Source organism: Myotis daubentonii, chromosome 19 (genome assembly GCF_963259705.1).
Source record: "Myotis daubentonii chromosome 19, mMyoDau2.1, whole genome shotgun sequence".
Lineage (NCBI taxonomy): Eukaryota > Metazoa > Chordata > Mammalia > Chiroptera > Vespertilionidae > Myotis > Myotis daubentonii.
The window spans coordinates 28,398,578-28,418,798 of record NC_081858.1 but is presented as its reverse complement, the minus strand read 5'-3'; the positions used below and the strand labels follow the sequence as shown (position 1 = coordinate 28,418,798).

Below are 20,221 nucleotides of genomic sequence, written 5' to 3'. Positions count from 1 at the left end.
CCCAGCGTGTCCTCCTCTGGCACCCAGAGAAATGGAGCAGCCCCTCCCCAGCACGGGCGAGAATCACGGGCGGGTGTGGCGAGGAAAGGTCTAATCGCAGAACTGCACACTCACCACCACGCTCTTCGGCTGACGTTTAGAAACGACGACTCAGTTCCCATTTCACAGATGAGGAAACTGAGGCCCGGAGAGATGGGCCCGGGGTCAGGGGGCTCTGAAGAGCAGGAGGAGGTGGGACCCCTCCTTTGTGGGGAGACACTGCAGTGAGGGCTCTGCTTCTGGCTTCTCGGCTGTTTTCAGGCCTCCTGTCCTGTCCTGTCTCTCAGGCGGCTCTAGTCCACCCGCAGCCCCGGCCCTCACGGCGGCTGCACAGGGGCTGCGGCTCTGCAGGGCCAGGGCGGGCGGGGGAGGGAGGCAGTCTTGGCAGCTCTGACAAATAGAAAACAGACTGTGTTTCCCTTCGCCTCCACCCCCAGGCGGGGGAGGGGATGAGCCGGAACCCAATTACCCACTTACAATGGATGCTCTATTGTGGGCTGAGGCAAGGTCAGGGCCAGGCGGGCGGGGCGCAGAGTCCCTGGCAGGGCCGCTGGCTGGGTTCTGGCTGACCTGGCTTCCTCCTGCCAGCCCTCCCCCCACCTCCCGCCGCCCCCCAGCCTCCTGGCTCACAAAGCCCCAGCATCCCTTTCCCAAACCCCGTTTGCTCTCCAAGGAGCCTTGATGCTCTCACTGCCTGGAACCGAGGATTCTCCTAGAAGCACTCCAGGTGCGAGAAAAGGTTCCTGTTCATTCGTTCGTTCCTCCCTCCCCCACCTCTCTGTCTCCTCTATCTGCTCAGTGAGCTGGGAATGTTTGAGCAGCCAGGCAGCTCGGCTTCCACGGAGACTCATTCGTCTGTTCACTCTGTATTAAGCACCTACTATGCGCGGGCACGGATAGGCTCTTTTCCCAGCTCTTTGTGGTGCGCCTACTATGCGCAGGCACTAGAGATGCTCTCATTCATTTACCAGGTATGTGTGAGAACCAGTTTATCCACATGTTTGCACATGTGTTTACCAAGTATTTGTGGAGCACCTACTATGCGCTAAATGCAAGGACTGTATACATATATTTTGCATCTCACAAGTAATAGGTGACTTTAACTGTTTTTTAAGTATATATATATATATATATTTTAAATATATTTTATTGATTTTTTACAGAGAGGAAGGGAGAGGGATAGAGAGCCAGAAACATCGATGAGAGAGAAACATCGATCAGCTGCCTCCTGCACACCCCCCAGTGGGGATGTGCCCGCAACCAAGGTACATGCCCTTGACCGGAATCGAACCTGGAACCTCTCAGTCCGCAGGCCGACGCTCTATCCACTGAGCCAAACTGGTTAGGGCACTAAGTATATTTTTATTATGGATTTCAGAGAGGAAGGGAGAGAGAGAAATGAGATATCAACAATGAGAGAGAATCATTGATTGGCTGCCTTCTGCACGCTCCTTACTGGGGCTGGAGCTCGCAACCCAGGCATGTGCCCTGACCGGGATTTGAACCGGTGACCTCTTGGTTCAATGCTCAAACACTGAGCCACACCAGCCAGGGCTCAGTAGTTGCTTTTGATGGCTCCACGCCTCTCCCTCCTCCTGGTAACAGCCGCCTGATCTTGCTGGGGGAATCGTCCTCTCCTCTCAGCACCTGCAGCTCAGCTGGGCTGACTCCTCCTGTCCCACTCCTGGAGGAGCACATGACCCAACCTGGCCAATCAGATCACCCATCTCCTGACCACCTCAGGGGGAGTCACGTGATCCAGGCAGGGTTCAATGAGATGCCATTCTGGAACCTGCAGCCAGAGGAGTGCTCCCGGTGGGGTTGGTAAGTGGATGGGATGTGGGCCCCTGGCCCCAAGTTGCCTCCCTGAGAATGAAACCAACCCCGAAGGAGAGGAACAGAATGCGTCCTGCGGGTGCCATTCTGAGCGCCTGGAGCCAGCTGTACCTGAAGCTGGCTCAGCTCCTGAACTTCTCAGTACACCGGCTGATGCCTTCTTTGCTCCCAGTTTGCATCGGGATTTCATCACTTGGAACCAAGAGCCCTGACTCCTAAGCAGGCCCTTTCTTTCCCCTCATTTCCTCACACAGAAGTCCCGGGTGCCACGCGGGACAGGGAAAACACATTCCCTTGTTTTCTAAAAAGCGGTTGAGAAACGGACAACGGGGCAGGCTGTCCCACCTCTCCTTTCTCCTCCGTGTGTGACGTCCGTCCGTTTTCCCACAGCGCCGACCTCGCCTCGCCTCGCTGGGGCAGAAATTGCTCCACCATCTGGGCTGTGGCTTGGGAAGGCTTCTGACGGATGGCGCGGCCTCCTGGGTGGGAATGGAAATTTCTAGGCTGCCTGGCCTGCCCTCACAGCTGGCCCGGGCGGGGACGTGGTGGTGGGCTCAGGCCGGCGGGGCTGGGAGGGGGCTGGCTGCTTCTGTGAAGGCCAAATGCTTCAGGCCCGGAGCCCAAGGCCGCCTGCACGTTCTCTGTTTCTTGCTTGTTTTCTGCAACTTTTCAAAAGATGTGAAAAGGGCCCGAGGTGGGCGGGAACGGGACCGGGTGGAGGGAGGCAATGGGGGGAAGGAGGGGGACGTTGTAATACTCCCAACAGCAAAGATGGAAAAAACGTAGAAGACCATTCTCACTTCATAGGCTGCACAGCAGGCCCCGGCTGGTTTGGCTCCTGCCTGTCATTGCTGACCCCTGGGAGACAATAGTTAAGGGGACTGACGCCCCACTTTTTCCTTCTCTCCTCCCTCCCTTCCCCCCTCGCTCCCCCTCCCTCTGCCTCCTCCCCTTCTTGTTTCTTTCTTTTTTTGGGGGGGGGTGTGGGGGGGCACAGAACCCTCGTTCCCTCAAACCCAGGAAATACCCTAGAAAGTCTAGTATGTTGGTGTCCACATTCATCCCTACAGTAGCAGGTGCCCGGGGCCTGCTTGCGTGGCTGGACGCCCGCACCCCGTCCCGCGTGTCTGGGACGGCTTCCCCCGGTGGATGGGCGCCCAGGCCAGGTGTTGAGCTAAATGTTTATAACGTCACCCCTTCAGGCCGATTTGGGCAGCGTGACCTCGGTCACTGACTTGCAGATGTGTTTGAGGCCCCCTCCATCTTGGCCAGGGCCTCCCCTCCCCCCAATCCAGAAGAGGGGCTCAGAGCCCGGCCCATGTGGCTCAGAGTTTGAGCGTCGACCTATGAACCAGGAGGTCAGGGTTCGATTCCCGCTCAGGGCACAGGCCCGGGTTGCCGGCTCAGTCCCCAGTGGGGGGCGTGCAGGAGGCAGCCGATCCATGCTTCTCTCTCATCATTGATGTTTCTCTATTTCTCTTTCCCTTCTTCTCTGAAACCAATGAAAATATATTAAAAAAAAAAAAAAAAGACCCCAAGATCGTCCCTCCTGGGTGCGTAAGCCACACCCTGGGAGTGTGAAGAGGGTGGGACAGGCGCCCCTGGTGAGATGATGTGTCCACAGGTGGGAAGGCACGGCCGTCCCCACGGTTACCTTTCGTACAAGTTCTGAGTCGGACGGGAGCGACGCCCTCTGGACTTGAGGAAGTCAGGCCCGGGGGGAGCCGGGCCCCTGAGAGCTGGGAGCGGCCGGGATGTGGGCGCTCAGTGCGGCCGAGGGCGCTTGCAGGAGGGGCGGGAGCCTCAGCCCCGTGGCGCCGGCTGACACCGGCTTTCAGTCTGCCCCCCAGCCTGGGCGACAGCGCCGGTGTGCTGTGGGGGCTGCGAAGCCGGGGGGCTTGTCACGCAGCATTGGGGACCAATATGCCCGGGAGCACGGGTCCCGGGGGAGAGGAGTGGCCACGCGGCCCGCAGGCCCTCTGCACTCAGGCCCAGGCATCTGTCTCCTGCGATGCTCTTTTATTTAATTGCGTTTTTTAAAAATATATTTTTATTGATTTCAGAGCAGAAGAGAGAAGGAGAGAGAGAGAGAAACATCAATGGTGACAGAGAATCATGGACCGGCTGCCTCCTGCACGCCCCCCACTGGGGATCGAGCCCACAACCCGGGCCTGTGCCCTGACCGGGAATCGAACCCTGACCTCCTGGTTCACAGGTCGACCTCCTGGTTCACAGGTAGAGGCTCAACCGCTGAGCCACGCCGGCTGAGCTCACGCAATGTTCTTGTCCCCGTCACACCCTGCCTGCTCTGCCCCCTCCGCGGGGGCGGCGACCTCATTCCTGTTCCAGGAGACCTTTCTCCGCGGCTGCCTCTGAAATTGCTGAGATGTTTCCCGCGGGGAGTGAAAAAGCCAAGCTGTGCAAGGAGAGAGACAGGGAACTGGCTGAGCTGGTTACGCGCCAGCACGGCTGAGCTGGGGCCTCTGCCAGGAGCAGCCACCGGGCCCAGCCCCCAGCTCCCCTGCTGAGACAGAGGGCCCGGACTCCCACTCAGGGAGCAGAGGTGGGGCTCCTGGGACTGACGCCTTGATCCCAGCTGTGGCCCCTCCAGTCCCCGCCCCCCCGCCCCCGCACTGGGCCCTGTGGTGGCCTCGAGGGCCGGTTGAGGATTAAATCTTGGGGTCCTGGACAGGCCGCCCCTAGGTGTTTGCCATGTCCCCTCGGGCGAATTCTCCCAGGCCCACATCCTACACATTCCTGAGGTGGCGGCCAGTTCAGTTACACAGCGATCTGTGAGCCCCGGCTGGTATGGCTCAGTGGATAGAGCGTTGGCCCGCGGGCTGAAGGGTGCTGGGTTCGGTTCCGGTCAAGGGCCCGGACCTCAGTTGAAGGCTCCTGGCCCTGGTCAGGGTGCATGTGGGAGGCAACCAATCGATGTGTCTCTCTCACATCGATATTTCTCTCTGTCTCTCCCTCTCCCTTCCACTCTCTCTAAAAATCAATGGGAAAATATCCTTGGGTGAGGATTAAAAATAAAATAAAATAAATAAACAGTAACCTGGGAGCCAGCAGCCCTGGGGGTCACCTTGCTGGCAACCACTCCCTCCATTTCCTTTCTGACAGTATGTGTGTGTGCGCGTGAGCGTGTGTACATGTGCATGCATATGTGCGCGCATATGTGCACGTGTGTGTGCGTGTTTACCCGAGAGGAACGAAGGCGCGTCCATGATTGCACGTGAGCTTCATAGTCGCTCTGGTGGTCACAGCCCAAGACTGGGAGGCAACCAGCGGCCCCTGGACCGGGGGACGGGCGCACGGGTGGCGGTGTGTCCGCCCTGGGACACGGCTCAGCAAGAGCAAGGCGTGAGCTGTGGACGCGCACACGGGGCGGCCGGGCTGCCGGGCTCAGGTGGCCGAGCGTAGGAGGGGTCGCTGGTTCCATCCCTGTCAGGGCGCAGCCCAGGTTTCAACCTCCGTCCCAGGCGGGGCTGCGTTCGAGAGGCACCGGATCGACGTTTCTCTCTCTCACATCAACAGAAACATTAAAAAAAGAAGCCAGACAGGAAAAGAGGGCAACCTCTCCCTTCCTCTCTGTAAACAGTCAATAATATATATTTTAAACAATCAATGATGGCCTTTATTTTTTAAATATGTTTTTATTGATTTCAGAGAGGAAGGGGGACAGAGAGCTAGAAACATCGATGAGAGAGAAACATCGATCAGCTGCCTCCTGCACACCCCCCACTGGGGATGTGCCCGCCACCAAGGTACATGCCCTTGACCGGAATCGAACCTGGGACCCTTGAGTCCGCAGGCCGACGCTCTATCCACTGAGCCAGACCAGTCAGGGTATCCGCGGGGATTTTAAATCCCATCCGTGGCCCGAGCCCCGCACCCTCTGAGCCGCCAGCTGGGTGAGGCGGGGAGTGGTCCAGGGGCTCACGGCTCTCAGCATCATCTTAGAACCAGGCTGCTGTGCGCTGGGTCCTGTGCCTCCGCCGAAGGGGTTGTTGCCTGGCTGACCGTGGGCATCTGTCCTCAGAGCCGGGCATTCCCGGCCCCGGGGTCGCGGGGGGTGCAGCTGCTGGGAGGCGGGCAGGCAGGGGGCCGGGGTGACTCAGTTCCCCTGGGGAAGGGGAACTGGGGCGTCTGCTGGGATCCTGTCATCACGGCCTCTACCCGCTCGCCTCTGCCAAGACCCTTCCCCTGCCGCCTGCCCGGGCACGGGGACACCGCCCTGCCTGGGGCGGAAACGCTTGCATCAGTGCGCCCGTGGCCTGGGGGCATCTGAAGTTCAGGTTCCCTGGCAGGAAGTCAGCTGCGCCTCGTTCTCCCCATACAATGAGGATTCCTCTGCCATTGGCCGGGAGGGGCCGCCTTCCTGCCCCCGTGCCCCGCGCCTCCCTCCGGGCTGGGCTCCCCAGAACCCCGCGGGGGCGGGGTCAGCCATGGGCCACGGGGTGGGGGAGGGTGTGTGCGTCTGGCTCTTTTTCCTTTTATTTTTTAAAAAATGTATTTTTATTGATTTCAGAGAGGAAGGGAGACGGGGAGAAAGAGACATCTATGATGAGAGAGAATCATGGACCGGCCGCCTCCTGCACGCCCCACACTGGGGATCGAACCCACAACCCGGCCTGTGCCCTTGATGGGGAATCGAACCGTGACCTCCTGGTTCATAGGTCAGGCTCTTTTTCCTCTTGAAAATTTTTTTTAAAAAAAAATATATTTTATTGATTTTTTACAGACAGGAAGGGAGAGAGATAGAGAGCTAGAAACATCGATGAGAGAGAGAAACATCGATCAGCTGCCTCCTGCACACTCCCCACTGAGGATGTGCCCGCAACCAAGGTACATGCCCCTGACCGGAATCGAACCTGGGACTTCCCAGTCCGCAGGCCGACGCTCTAGCCACTGAGCCAAACCGGTTTTGGCGTCCTTTTTAAAAATTTTTTAAAAAATTATGGTAACCCTGGCCGGTTGCTCAGTGGTTGAGCGCCGACCTATGAACCAGGAGATCACGGTTCGATTCCTGGTCAGGGCACAGGCCTGGTTTACGGGCTCCATCCCCAGTGTAAGGAGTGCAGGAGGCAGCCGGTCCATGATGCTCTCTCATCATGGATGTTTCTCTCTCCCTCTCCCTTCCTCTCTGAAATCAGTAAAAATATATTTTTTAAAAATGCACCACCAATTCCAGGGACCACCAGCCGATGAGCCGGGTCTCGGCCAATCAGTGTGTTGCGTTTTTCTGGCCTCTGTGGATGGTTCCTGGCGGCCAATGAGGGCTGATCCTGGAGACTTAGCGGCAGGGCCCAAAGGGGCCTCTCCTCCCACTGGACCCCGACCTGGGATGTAGCGGAAAGTTCCGGGCAGCATCTTGCCACCAGGTGGCATCTGTGAATGACGCCAACAGGTCGGAGAGGAAAAGCCAGAGCAGGAGAGACTCAGGCCTAAGGATGTCACCTAGGCCCCTGGATCCAGCCATGCCTGAAGCTGACCCTGTTCCTGAAATTGTAGTTGCTCGAGACAATCCATCTGCCTTTTCTGCTTAAGCCGTTTGGATTTGCACCGGCCTGCAAGAAAGAGTCCTGACATGATCAGTTTTTTTCTTTTTTTCGTTCTAAGCAAGCTGCCGCTCTGATTCTGTCATTTTTCAGGGATTTCCCCCCCTTTAAGTTCAGCAAGAACGCTGAGCCAGCGGCAGATGCGAGAGCAGCAAGCCGCCTGCTGCCTCTGGTCTGGTGGGTCAGCATTATCTCAGCAGACAGTGGTGATGGGCCTGGAGGGCGGGGTCCGCCTTGGCCTGTCGGGCCAACCTGGCTGTGGCTCCGGCCTGGCCTGAGCTGGCCCAGAGGCCGCGGTGGGGAGCCTGGTGGTCAGACAGTGGCTCTGGGTCAGATAGAGAATGGCTGACAGGGAAAGCAAGCGGATAAGGCCCAGCGCCCGGCCCTCGGAAAGGCCGGAGAGGCGGTGCGGAGCAGGGGCTGAGGGCTCAGGGTCCTGGGCTGGACTCCCGCCCACCCCCCCCACCTCTGAGCTGTGGGGCCTCGGCCATGCTGCCTCACCTCTCTGTGCCTCAGTTTCCTCGCCTGGAAAATGGGGATGGAGCTGACATCTTTTCCCTTACAGGAGTGTCACGGGGACCAAGGGATTAACTGCAGACACAGCCCCGAGGACGGCACCGGCCACGGGGTAAGAACAGCTGCTGCGGCCCTGGCTGGGGTGGCTCAGTGGGTAGAGCGCCGTCCCGCAGACTGCAGGTCACGGGTTCGATTCTGGTCAGGGGCACATACCTCGGTTGCAGGCTTGCTCCCCAACAGGGCTGTGCACCTCACCGCGCCCGGGCCTGGGAGAATCCTGCCCTTCCCTAGGTCCTCCTCCTCCTTCTCCAGCCCCCTCCCTCCTGTCCCCCCTCTTTCCCGTCCCCACTCCTCCCTCCCCCTCGCCTTCAGCTGTGTAATTCTGAGGGGAGGCTGCGGCCCAGCCTGAGCTGTCACACGGGAAGCTGCCCCTTTCCAACAAGGAGGCCTTGGGGGGACAACTAAGCGGAACTCGTTTCTCTTCGTTTCCCTTCGTTTCCCTCTCCATCTTCCCGGGGCACACCCCACACCGGGGATCCAGCCCGCAACCCGGGCATGTGCCCTACTGGGGACCAGCCGGCGACCTCCTGGTGAAATGGGTAGATAGAGGCCCAACCGCCCAGCCAGGCCGGCCTAGGGTTAGGGTTAGGGTTAGGGTTAGGGGTTTTGGTTGCTGCTGTGACAACTGCCACCACGTAGGGGCCTAAAACAATGCGTGTGGGTCCTCTTATGGGTCTGGGGTTAGAAACGCACAGCGTGTCGGTCCTGTGGGTCGGAGGGGCCGTGTCCGCGGGGCTGTCCCCCGGCGCTCCCGGGAGAACTTGCTCCTCGCCTCTGAGCTCCTGGGGCCATCGTCCCCTTCTCTCTCTTCCCAACTGGCCCCAGCACCTCTGTGTTTTGGGGGGGCCTCTCCTCTCCTGCGCTCGGTCCCCGTGCTTCACGTGGATCTGACCGCCCTCCCCTCCTCCCCGCTCTCGGATGGGCAGAGGGCCCCGGCCTGGCCATCCGCGTGGGGCGTGACCGGGGCCGGCCGGTGAGAGCTTCCCTGGGTTTGGGGCGGCAGTTACTCTGCCGGGCGGCTAAGCCGGTAGAAGGAAAACCGGCCTCCAGACCGGAAGACCCTGCTGGAGCGTGAATTCCACGCAGAGGAAAGCAGACTAGGAAACGGAGGAAGGCCGAGTCCTCTGACCGCGAGCGCCTGGATCCAGCTGAACCTGAAGCTGGTGAGGCTGCTTCAGATACTGAGATGATGAATCCCCATGTGGCTTAAGCCAGCTCGAATTGGGTTTGCAGTTCCTGCTGCTGGGAGTCCCGGCTGGTCCTCTCCTCCCCAATTTCCCCAATTTTGAACCCCCAGCCCCAAACCTCAGAATGAACATGCCGTGTTGTGTGTGTGTGTGTGGGGGGGGGTGGGCTCAGGGGGTGGTACCAAGCTCCTGTGGGCCTCATGTGCTTTCCTTTCTCCCCCCACTCCCCCTCCAGCCACACTCTCGGGCAATACATCCTGATGTATATTTAACGGCGGCTTAAAATCGAATTAATTTAGATCGGTTAATAAACTGTAACATCCGTTTCTAAATCAAGCTCCATTTCCCCCTTGAGCAGCTGAGTTCCTGCCTGTCGGTTTAATTTGTTGCTATTGTAATCCTCAGCGCTGATGAGATTATGGGAAGGTTTCCAGCGAAGGTGCCCGGATTTGATTAGGGGGGAACGTATTCATATTTTTCCTTCCCGGGAGGCTTTGGAGAGAGAGGGCGGAGAGTGAGCGCCCGGACGCCGGCTCCTTCTGAACCTTTCCAGGTCCTTCTCCGGGTGTGCATTTGCTGAGCACTGACTGTGTGCACCGCCTTGGACGTTAACACTCTCCATGGAGTGTCTGCAGGAAGAGGTTCGAGCCCGGCCAGCATGGCTCAGTGGTTGAGCGTCGACCTATGTACTAGGAGGTCAGAGTTCGATTTCCGGTCGGGGCACAGGCCCAGGTTGCGGGCTCGATCCCCAGTGTGGGGCGTGCAGGAGGCAGCCGGTCCATGATTCTCATCATTGATGTTTCTAGCTCTCTCTCCCCCTCTCCCTTCCTCTCTGAAATCAGTAAAAATGTATTTTTAAAAGAAGAGGTTTGGGGCCTCTGTGCCATCGCCGTGAGGGATTTAGGGACACCGAGGGCCCCTCAACTTTGCCTCCTGAGGGCCCCCCCCTCCAGTTGCGATGGAGCCTTTGCTGGCCCTGGCTAGATGCTCACATGCAAATTGGTTTGACCTTGAGCTTGACCCTGAAGAATTTCCTGCTGACAAATCTGCAGGAGCAGGTTGCGGTGAGAGGAGGGAGAGGGGGGAGGTCAAAGCCGGACCCAGACCCAGCAGCGAGGAGAGATGGGGCAGGTGGGCCTCCATCTGCTCCCTCTGACTCCCTCCCGCTGAGGCCGCAGCCTGCTGACGCCATGTGTCAGGGAACGTGCCCGCCCGCCCAGCAGCGCATCATCGCAGAGGAATCTGAAGCGCCCGCCCAGGTCCCCTCCCTCGGGAAAGAGTGGGTGGGGCCGGGACCTGGGAGGGCGCAGGCACCCAGGGCCACTCCCGCAGGAAGGGCCCCCCTTCTGACTCCCAGCCCCTCCTTGGGTCGCTGGCGCCGCCTACCTCGCCCTCATGCCGCCCTTTCCCCACTTGAATACACGCGGTAACAGCGCCCTGTGCTAGCCCCAGCTGGACCCCATGCCCAGTGGGGGTGTGTGCAGGAGGCAGCCGATCAATGACGTTCCTCTCTCATCGGTGTTTCTATCTCCCTTCCTCTCTCTCTAAAAATCAATAAAAACTTATTTTTACAAAGAGAGAGAGAGAGAGAGAGAGAGAGAGAGAGAGAAGGTTCAGTCCCTTAGGGCCCTATGTCCCCACATGATGAAATTAGGCTGGAATTGACCTTGACATAGGGAGAGCACCCTCTCCTTCACTTTGCCCCACTCCCCACCGGTCCCTATCGCCCCGCACCTGTCTGATCTCTGTAGGTTGTGAATTTCAACCCCTTGTCTGGGCCTCCGCGTGCTGTGGCTGCAGAGGGTCCCCTTGGCCCCTGGGCCCCGCTGGGTCCCCGGAGCCGCCTGCCCTCCTGAGCCAGGACTAGCGACAGGAACCGCCGCAGCCCACCCGCGTGGCGGACTCTCCCCGCCTGCGTGTCTCCTGGCTGCCACAGCTCCTTAAGCCTCGAGGGGGTGGTTCAACTCAGCGGGAATGTGTTCCCACAGCTCGGAGGCAGGGGTCGGAAGCCAGGGCGTCAGCCAGGCGTGTACTGTGGAATGCCCATTGCACAGATGTGACAACTGAGGCTCGAAGGAGTTCCGTGCCCAGGGCTGCACAGCTGAAACAGTGGAGCCAGGCACCTCTCTCTCTCTCTCTCTCTCTCTGAATCTTTACGGGATCTGGCGCCTGAATGCGAAATCTCAGAGCAGCTGGGGAAGAGTTGACACCTACAGACTCGCTTCTCTCAGGCCCTGAGGTTCGGAGCCCCATTTAAATTCTCCTGTGAGGAGAAAGAGTCATCAAGGGGAACCAAGATGGCGGCATAGGTTAACGCCGGAGTTTGCTGCTTTGAACAACTACTTCAAAAGTGAAACCAAAAAACGGAAGGGACATCACCCAGAACCACAGGGGCGCTGGCTGAGTGGAAGTCCTACAACTAGGAGGAAAGAGAAACGCACACGGACACTCAGAGGAGGCGCAGTGCTGAAGTCAAATTCTGAGGTGCGGAGTTCGCGGAGCGGGCTGGCGGCGGAGGGCGCGGTTGTTGTTTTCAATCGGGAGGGAGTCGCAGACTCTGAGCTCCAGATCCGGGCGAGTCTTTAGGGACCCAGACTCAGGCGGAAGAAGCGGGACTGTCTGGCTTCGGTCAGAGCGAGTGCAGCTTTCTCTCCGAGCTTTGCAGCGGGTGCTGGGACTCAGAGAGGCAGAGCCCCTTGGGACAGGACTGAGAGCCGCCATAACTGCTCTCTCCGGCCCACACTGTTGATCCTGTTCACCCGCCCTGCCCAAGCCCTGCACAGAGGCATTTGCCGGATAGCCTCAGGCAAAGGCATTTGCCGGATAGCCTCAGGCAAAGGCTAGATTAGCACCTCCCTAGAGGACAGAAGTTCTCTCACCGCTGACACAGCTGAATCTCATAGCCACTTGGCCTGGAGGTCAAACCTTCCCTGGAATTAGCTACAGCAATCAAGATTTATCTATAAGACTGCGAACAAAGACCACTAGGGGGTGCACCAAGGAAGCATAACAAAATGCGGAGACAAAGAAACAGGACAAAATTGTCAATGGAAGAAATAGAGTTCAGAACCACACTTTTAAGGTCTCTCAAGAACTGTTTAGAAGCTGTTGATAAACTTAATGAGATCTACACGAAAACTAATAAGACCCTCGATCTTATATTGGGGAACCAACTAGAAATTAAGCACACACGGACTGAAATAACGAATATTATACAGACGCCCGACAGCAGACCAGAGGAGCGCAAGAATCAAGTCAATGATTTGAAATGCGAGGAAGCAAAAAACATCCAACTGGAAAAGCAAAATGAAAAAAGAATCCAAAAATGCGAGGATAGTGTAAGGAGCCTCTGGGACAGCTTCAAGCGTACCAACATCAGAATTATAGGGGTGCCAGAAGATGAGAGAGAGCAAGATATTGAAAACCTATTTGAAGAAATAATGACAGAAAACTTCCCCCACCTGGTGAAAGAAATGGACTTACAGGTCCAAGAAGCGCGGAGAACCCCAAACAAAAGGAATCCAAAGAGGACCACACCAAGACACATCATAATTAAAATGCCAAGAGCAAAAGATAAAGAGAGAATCTTAAAAACAGCAAGAGAAAGAAACTCAGTTACCTACAAGGGAATACCCATACGACTGTCAGCTGATTTCTCAACAGAAACTTTGCAGGCCAGAAGGGAGTGGCAAGAAATATTCAAAGTGATGAATACCAAGAACCTACAACCAAGATTACTTTATCCAGCAAAGCTATCATTCAGAATTGAAGGTCAGATAAAGAGCTTCACAGATAAGGAAAAGCTAAAGGAGTTCATCACCACCAAACCAGGATTATATGAAATGCTGAAAGGTATCCTTTAAGAAGAGGAAGAGGAAGAAAAAGGTAAAGATACAAATTATGAACAACAAATATGCATCTATCAACAAGTGAATCTAAGAATCAAGTGAATAAATAATCTGATGAACAGAATAAACTGTTGATTATAATAGAATCAGGGACATAGAAAGGGAATGGACTGACTATTCTTGGGGGGGAAAGGGGTGTGGGAGATGTGGGAAGAGACTGGACAAAAATCGTGCACCTATGGATGAGGACAGTGGGTGGGGAGTGAGGGCGGAGGGTAGGGCGGGAACTGGGAGGAGGGGAGTTATGGGGGGGGAAAAAAGGAACAAATGTAATAATATGAACAATAAAGATTTAATTAAAAAAAAAAAATAAATAAAATAAAATAAATTCTCCTGTGAGGACGAGGAGGTGGGCAGGGCGAGCTCGCTGGCCAGCTGTCCCCTTAGGAAGCCCGGAGGGCAGGGTGTGGGCAGGTGTGCGGGTTTTGGGGGGTTTTGTATTGTTAATCCTCACCGGAGGATGTTTTATTCCCATTGCTTTTCAGGGAGAGTGTAGGGAGGAAGGGAAGGGGCGGGGGAGAGAGAGAGAGAAACATGGATGTGAGGGAGGCACATCGACTGATTGCCTCCCCCACAGGCCCGATGGGTGGGGGCGGGGAGAGAACCTGCAACCCGGGTTCGTGCCCTTGGACAGGGAATCACACCCGCAACCCCTGGGTGCGTGGGCGAGGCTCTAACCACTGGGCAACCGGGCAGGGCCGGCAGGTACATGTGGCTTCCTTGTCTTTGGAGGGGAGACGAGGGATGCTCCTCCGTGTTCCCTGCTGCACCTGCCTGTCCTCCCTCCGTCACCTGTCACCTGCCCCAGGCCCGGCCCTCCCGCGGGAGGGTGGGGGGTCGCTGAACGGGTCGCCCCCGGGACGGGGCTCCCCGCATATTCGCTGAAAGGCCCCAAACAGCAGTCGCTCAGCCTCATTGATCGCGGCAAACGCAGTCATTCAAGAAAAGCGATTTAAATCCAGGGAGGAAGCGGGGCGATGGTCTGCGCCTGCGTCCCGGCTGGAGGCCCGGGCGGAGGGGGGTGGGGCGGGGGGGGGGTGCGCGCCGGGAAACCCTCTCCCGGGCAGTTTGCAGGATGCAAATCCACAGGCACCGAGGGTTGCGGGGTGTGACCCGGGGGCGCCCCGCGGGGCAGAGCCCTTGATCCCTGATGCCCCGCATGGCCAGCGGCTGCAAGGGGCGAGGGGGCAGCTCTCTCTCTCTCTCTCTCTCTCTCTCAGCCTCTCCCCGCGGAGGTGTAAATCACAGCCCAGCCTCCGCGGGTGCAGAGGGTGCAGAGCGGGAGGACATCCGGGATGCGATGCGGGGGCGGCCCCCACCTGCCCGCCCACAGCCTCCTCCGCGCCGGGTCGTGATTCCTTCCGCCCGAGGCCCGCCCCCGGCGCGGAGCCGGCACACGCAGGTGCGCGGGGAAGGAGCCGGGCGAGCTGCCTGCTTTTTTAAAAAAATAATTCATTTCTTTTTGTTGTTGTTTACCCTCACCCGAGGACACTGGTTCCGCTGAGTTTTGGAGCGAGCGGGAGGGAGAGGGCGGGGCAGGGAAGGGAGGCGCCGCTTGGGAGGTCACCCGCATGTTTAACCGGTACCCGCACTTTTAAACGGTATGCGGATTAGCTGTAACCGGTTAAAAGTGCGGGTACCGGTTAAAAACGCGGACTTTGTCATCACAGAAAACACGATAATTTCAAGAGAAACATCTACAGTGCTTTGTTCAAAGGCATGGCCATCGCTGGCTACACATTCCCCATCTTTCAGGTGATTGGTGGAGACCGTCCCAGTAGAACTTTCCTTGTTTTGAGGCCGACCATTCAGAGACCCAGTTTCCCACTTCAAACTCCCCGACACCTGTCTGTGTCCCCCCACCGCCTCCCTCCCCACCCCAGCGAGGTCTCCCCTCCCTGCCTCCTTCCAGACCCAGCAAGACCGGAATGCACAGGTCCTCAGGGGCCTGCGGGGAGAGGCCCAAGGTCAAGGGCTGACCTCTGACCTCTGTGAGCCTGGGCCCAGAGGTCCGGTGCCTGGGGGGCTGGGGCCTGTACCCCCCCCCCGGAAGTGAGAACTCCCCCCCCCCCCCCCCCCCCCGCGATCAGCCCAGCCCCTGGGCCACCCCAGCCCCTCCAGCGGGTTTCGCTCCTCTCCCAGCCTTGGCCTCTTCATCCCCAAAAGCCAAGCCCAGCCCTGCTCCCGGGACCCCCCACCCCGCCCCGTGGTAAGGACGTGGGGAAATGAGGAAGAGAAAGTGTTTTATAAACCAAAACTCTGCCTGTGACTCATCCCACCCTCCCTCCCTCGCCGCGTGGCGTGGCTGAAACATTCGAGGGTGAAACTTGCTTCCCTCCTCCGCTTCTCCTTTTGTTTTAATATGTATATTGTTATTGATGTCAGAGAGGAAGGGAGAGGGAGAGAGAGAGAAACATCCATGATGAGCGAGAATCATAGGCTGCCCCACCTGGGTCCTGACCGGGAATGGAACAGCGGCCTCCTGGTTCATAGGTCGATGCTCAACCCCTGAGCCACCCTCCGGGGCCTTCCCTTCTTTTACTCTTCTTACCACCCCCCCTCCCCCCCTCCCCCCTCTCTGTGTCTCCCCCCTCCCCCCTCCCCGTCCTCACTCCCACCCTCCTGCTTTCACAGAATGCAGTCCCGAGCTCAGAGGACTGGCTTTTCCTTCCAGTTTCCGGCACCAGCTCGTTGCCAGAGCTGCAGGCGCTGAGGAGGGAGCGATATTCTCTGCAATGTCACGGCCACCCTCAGCACTTTCCACGTTCAAAGTGCTTCCTCGGCCTAAATAATTAATTCTCCCCACGCTCTGCGTGCGGCAGGAATAAATGTCACCGCACAGGGTGACTAAGCCCGCAGGGGACCAGGCCGACAGCCTCAGGCGCCAGCAGAGGGTCGGCCAGGGACAGGGACGTGCCCGGAGCCCAGAGCCCGGGGCTGAAGGGATCGGCCTGGAGCCGGGCCACCCTGGGGCCCCGGGGGGAGCCGAGGGGCTGCTTTGGTTTCTCTCCGATGGATCAGGGGCCTCCTCCGGCCCAGACTGCGGTTTTCCCATGGGCCTCCACCTTCCTGTCTGCGGAATGGGTTCACCCTCGTGCTCACTTCCCAGACTCCCTGGGACAAGGGTGGGCCCAAGCACCTCCTGGAAGGGGGGGTCCTCATTTCACGTGCCCACTGCACCCCACCCCTCAAAACCTCTGGGATCTTTTCCTAGACCTCACTGTTCCCCAGACTCCTCACCAGCCTGCCACCCCGGGGGGCTCACTGCTCTGGCCCAGGGGCCCCAAACCCCCCTGTCTGCTCACTGTGCCAGAACCTTCTTCCCCAAGGAGCATGAGGGCTGGCTCCTTGCTCCGTCCAGGTCTCTGCTCCATATCGCCTCCTCCGAGAAGCCCTGCCTGACTGCCCCATCCACAAGGAGCAGATGGCTGTGGACGCCACTGCCCTGCCCCTCACCCTTCAGTTTGCTTCTGTTGGGCATTCATGGCTGCTCACCTGTGCCCTCTGTCCCCGAGGCCACAACGGCAGGGACCACCTCCTTCTTGGCCACCACCCTACCCCAGTGTCTGCCACATAGTGGGTGCTCAGAAAATGTTTAGTCTGTTCACGGCTGTATTCCCGGCACCGAGGACAGCTCCTGGCGCACAGTAGGCGCACCACCACCGTTTGTCAGGTCGCTGTGGGGATCCGCCTGGTGCCGCTGGGCACACGGTGAGGGTCTAATACTGGCTTTGCTCAGGGTTGCATCCTGGTTCCTAGAAAAGTAACTGGCCCAGCCGGCGTGGCTCCGTGGTTGAGTGTCAGCCTATGCTCCCAGAGGTCATGGGTTCCGTCCACAGGCAGGGCACACGCCGGGTTTTGCCCCAGGAGGAGGACCGCGTTCATAGGCCACCGCTCAACCACGGAGCCACGCCGGCCGGGTAGAAAATGGCATGTTGAGTTTCCCTGGATTTTGACTTTTCCCTATTTGAGTTACGTGTTTTCCTGTTTGTGATTGAGTTCCTGGTACAAGTGACTGTACCAGGATACATACGTGTCTTCCTGTGCCTGCGCGTGCTGTCCCGGGGGCATCTACACAGGCGGTCTTCATGTGTGTGGCATGTGCGCGCGCCCGCAGTGAACATGCCTATATGAGGGGCAGGTGTGCCTGGCGCGCACGCGTTTGTGTGTGCACGGGTGTGGGCACACATGTGCTCACACATGCATTCAGTGGTCACGTGTGCCAAAGAATGATCGTGTGTGTATGCATGTCTATACGTGAGTGTGTGTAAATGCATGTGTATGAGCTGGTGTGCTTTGAGAGTGTGCACAAGTGGGTGTGTGGACCCGTGTGTGTGGACGACACTTACCCTCTGGGCCTCTGTGGAGGTGACTGCGCCCGCCCGGCCAGGTGCGGGGGGCGGGGGGGGGTTGCCTGGACGACGGAACCAGCAGTGACTGGAAGTGCTTGGACACAGCCCAGGCTGCGCGCACGACTCCCTGTCATCATGATGTATCATCTCCCCAAACCCTCGGGCGGGAGGGCCTGGCGGGAGCCAAGAGCAGCCGGGCATCTCGGCAGCAAGGAGGCCACCCCGCCACCCTCCGCCAGCACCGGGGGGCGGGGGGGGGCTCTGGGGGCGGCGGGGGCTGCGGGGGCCTCTGCCCTGGCTCGGGCGGCTCAGTGCCCGGTCTGCAGAGCAGGGGGAAGCTGGGGTCTCGGCGCTGCAGGACACAAAGCAGATTTGGTGCCCTGGCCGGTGTGGCCCAGTGGTTACAGCGTCGATGGGCATGAACCTCGGTTGCAGGCCCGGTCCCCAGTCCCAGCTGGTCGGCGGTGTGCTGAAGGCAGCCAGTGGATGTGTCTCTCTCACATTCTCTCTCCGTCTCTCCCTCTGCAGGCGGCTCGCCCGCCCCGCCCGCCCTCAGCTGGATGGAGACATTGAGCCCAATTCATCCGCCTTCAAAGGGCCCCTGTCTGCACCGGGCTCCCCAGGAGCGAAGCCCCGGCCAGATCCCGGCCCAGGAAACACACTGGGCTCTTGTTCAGAGGGCGGCCAGCCCGCAGGGGGTGGGCCCAGCTGCAGGGCAGATCCCCAGGCCCGCGGGCCTCGCTGCCCACCAGCCCCTGCCCGCCGAGACCCAGGCTGCCTAAAGAGGGGGCCTCCCACGGGAGGGGCTGGTCGCCCAGACCTGGGCGCGGCTCCCGCTCCCGTCAGCTTCTCCACGACCATGTGCAGCCGTTCACTTTCCTCCTCTTGGGACTCGCCACGCTCCTCTGCCGGCAGGAAGTGCCCTCAGGACCCAGGAGGTCAGGGTTCGACTCCCGTCAGGGCACAGGCGCGGGTTGCCGGCTCCATCCCCAGTGGGGGGCCTGCAGGAGGCAGCCGATCCATGACTCTCTCTCATCATCGATGTTTCTCTCTCTCTCCCTCTCCCTTCCTGGCTGGATCCCCGGCTTTCCATCACCTTCATTGACGTCAGACTCTGTGGACAGGCGGTGGGTGGAGGGCAGGGGCGGGAGGCGGAGAGGATGGATGGGAGCTCCCTCACCCGCCAGGGAACTCACAAAATGAGTCCCAGGAAAGTGCCTGGTGGAGAGGGGAGGGCAGGAGCCGGTTCATTCCCTGGTTTTAAAAGGAGGCGGGTGTGTGGGGGGTGGGGCGGGAGGGATGATCTGCACATCTCCATCCTGTCTGCACAGGCTGCCTCCCCCCCTCCTCCCCCCCAGCTCCCGGGTCCTGCCACCGCGCAGGCTCATTAATTACACGGCCAAGCAGCTATCCCCTCTCCTCTGCAGACCCCGCCACCCGCCGCGTCTCACGTAATTACCCGCCAGTCCAGCCCGGGAGAGAGTGGGCGGGAGGCCGCCGTTTCCCAGGGAGTCAGCGGGAAGAGGTCCCCGTGGCCTTGTCACCAGGGGCGCCACAGCCAGGCGCCGGGTGATGGAGACTTTTAATTTCCGTCGCCCCATCCATCAGGTCTCCGTTTTAAATCACGTTAACGGCAGATTAAAAATATATAAGCTGGTATTAGAGGAGGCTCTTCGCGCCTTTATCAAGGTCTTAAATCAGAAGTGCAGCTTCCTAGTATACTTGGGTGGTTAGAGGGGCCGGGAGGGGGGAGGGTCAGGTGAGTCCGCCTTGGGGGGTGGGGAGGGGAGAAAGGGGGGACCGCATGGGTGTAGGAAGGAGAACCACAGGGCCTGGAGGTCAAAACATCCCTCAGTCAGCCTGGGGCGATGGGGCCTTCCCTCTGGTCCAGACCCCGGGTAGCACCAGGTGCACCTGCAAACCAGGTGAGCCCTGCCCCAGGCAAGCCCCTCCCTCCCCCTGAGCTACAGCCGGGCAGGAAAATGCCCAGGAGCCGGTAAGTCCCCATCAGGACAGCAGGCATTGCTCACGCACTGTGTGCCAGGCACTGTTCCAGGCACTTGGAACATAGTATCTCATTTAATCCCCATTGTCTATGCCTGAGGCTGGGAGCGGTCATGTGACCTGGTCAAGGGCACAGTGCTTTCCGGTGAGAGGCCCAATTTGGACCCGGGCAGCCGGGGAAGTGACGACAGGTGCCGGGGAGCAACATCTCCATGGACTGAGAAAACACTCCGTTGAATGGCAGTTTTGCCATATATTTTTATTTTAAAAAAATATATTTTTATTGCTTTCAGAGAGGAAGGGAGAGGGAGAGAGAAACATCAATGATGAGAGAGAATCATGGATGGGCTACCTCCTGCGCGGCCCCGCCCTCCCCCCCCCCCCCCCACTAGGGGTAGAACCCGCAACCTGGGCATGTGCCCTGACTGGGAACTGAACCGTGACCTCCTGGTTCCTAGGTCGTCGCTCAACCACTGAGCCCCGCTGGCTGGCTTTTACCACGTATTTTATAGACCAGAATCCAAGGAGGGTGCGGAGGGGGTTATGAAATCGATTGGTGATAGATTAGGGAGGCGGCAGAAAGCAAAGTGGGGGAAATCTGTGGGATTGGGTAAAAAATGAGACGACTAGACACACACACACACACACACACACACACACACACACGTCTTTCACAGGGGGGTGGCGGGGTACAGGACAGGCCCCGGCCAGCAATGAGCAGGACAACACCAGGGGCTCTTGGTCGCTGCTCTGGTGGG

At 58.8% G+C, this 20,221-nt stretch overlaps 1 long non-coding RNA gene across 1 annotated transcript; it reads left to right on the top strand.

Annotated features, from left to right (window-relative positions):
• The first annotated feature begins 1,823 nt into the window (after positions 1–1,823).
• Positions 1,824–18,588, top strand: LOC132221665 (uncharacterized). Its single transcript, XR_009450051.1, has 3 exons — positions 1,824–1,863; positions 8,002–8,064; positions 17,988–18,588. It is a non-coding gene; the product is annotated as an uncharacterized LOC132221665 (long non-coding RNA).
• Positions 18,589–20,221: the final 1,633 nt, after the last annotated feature.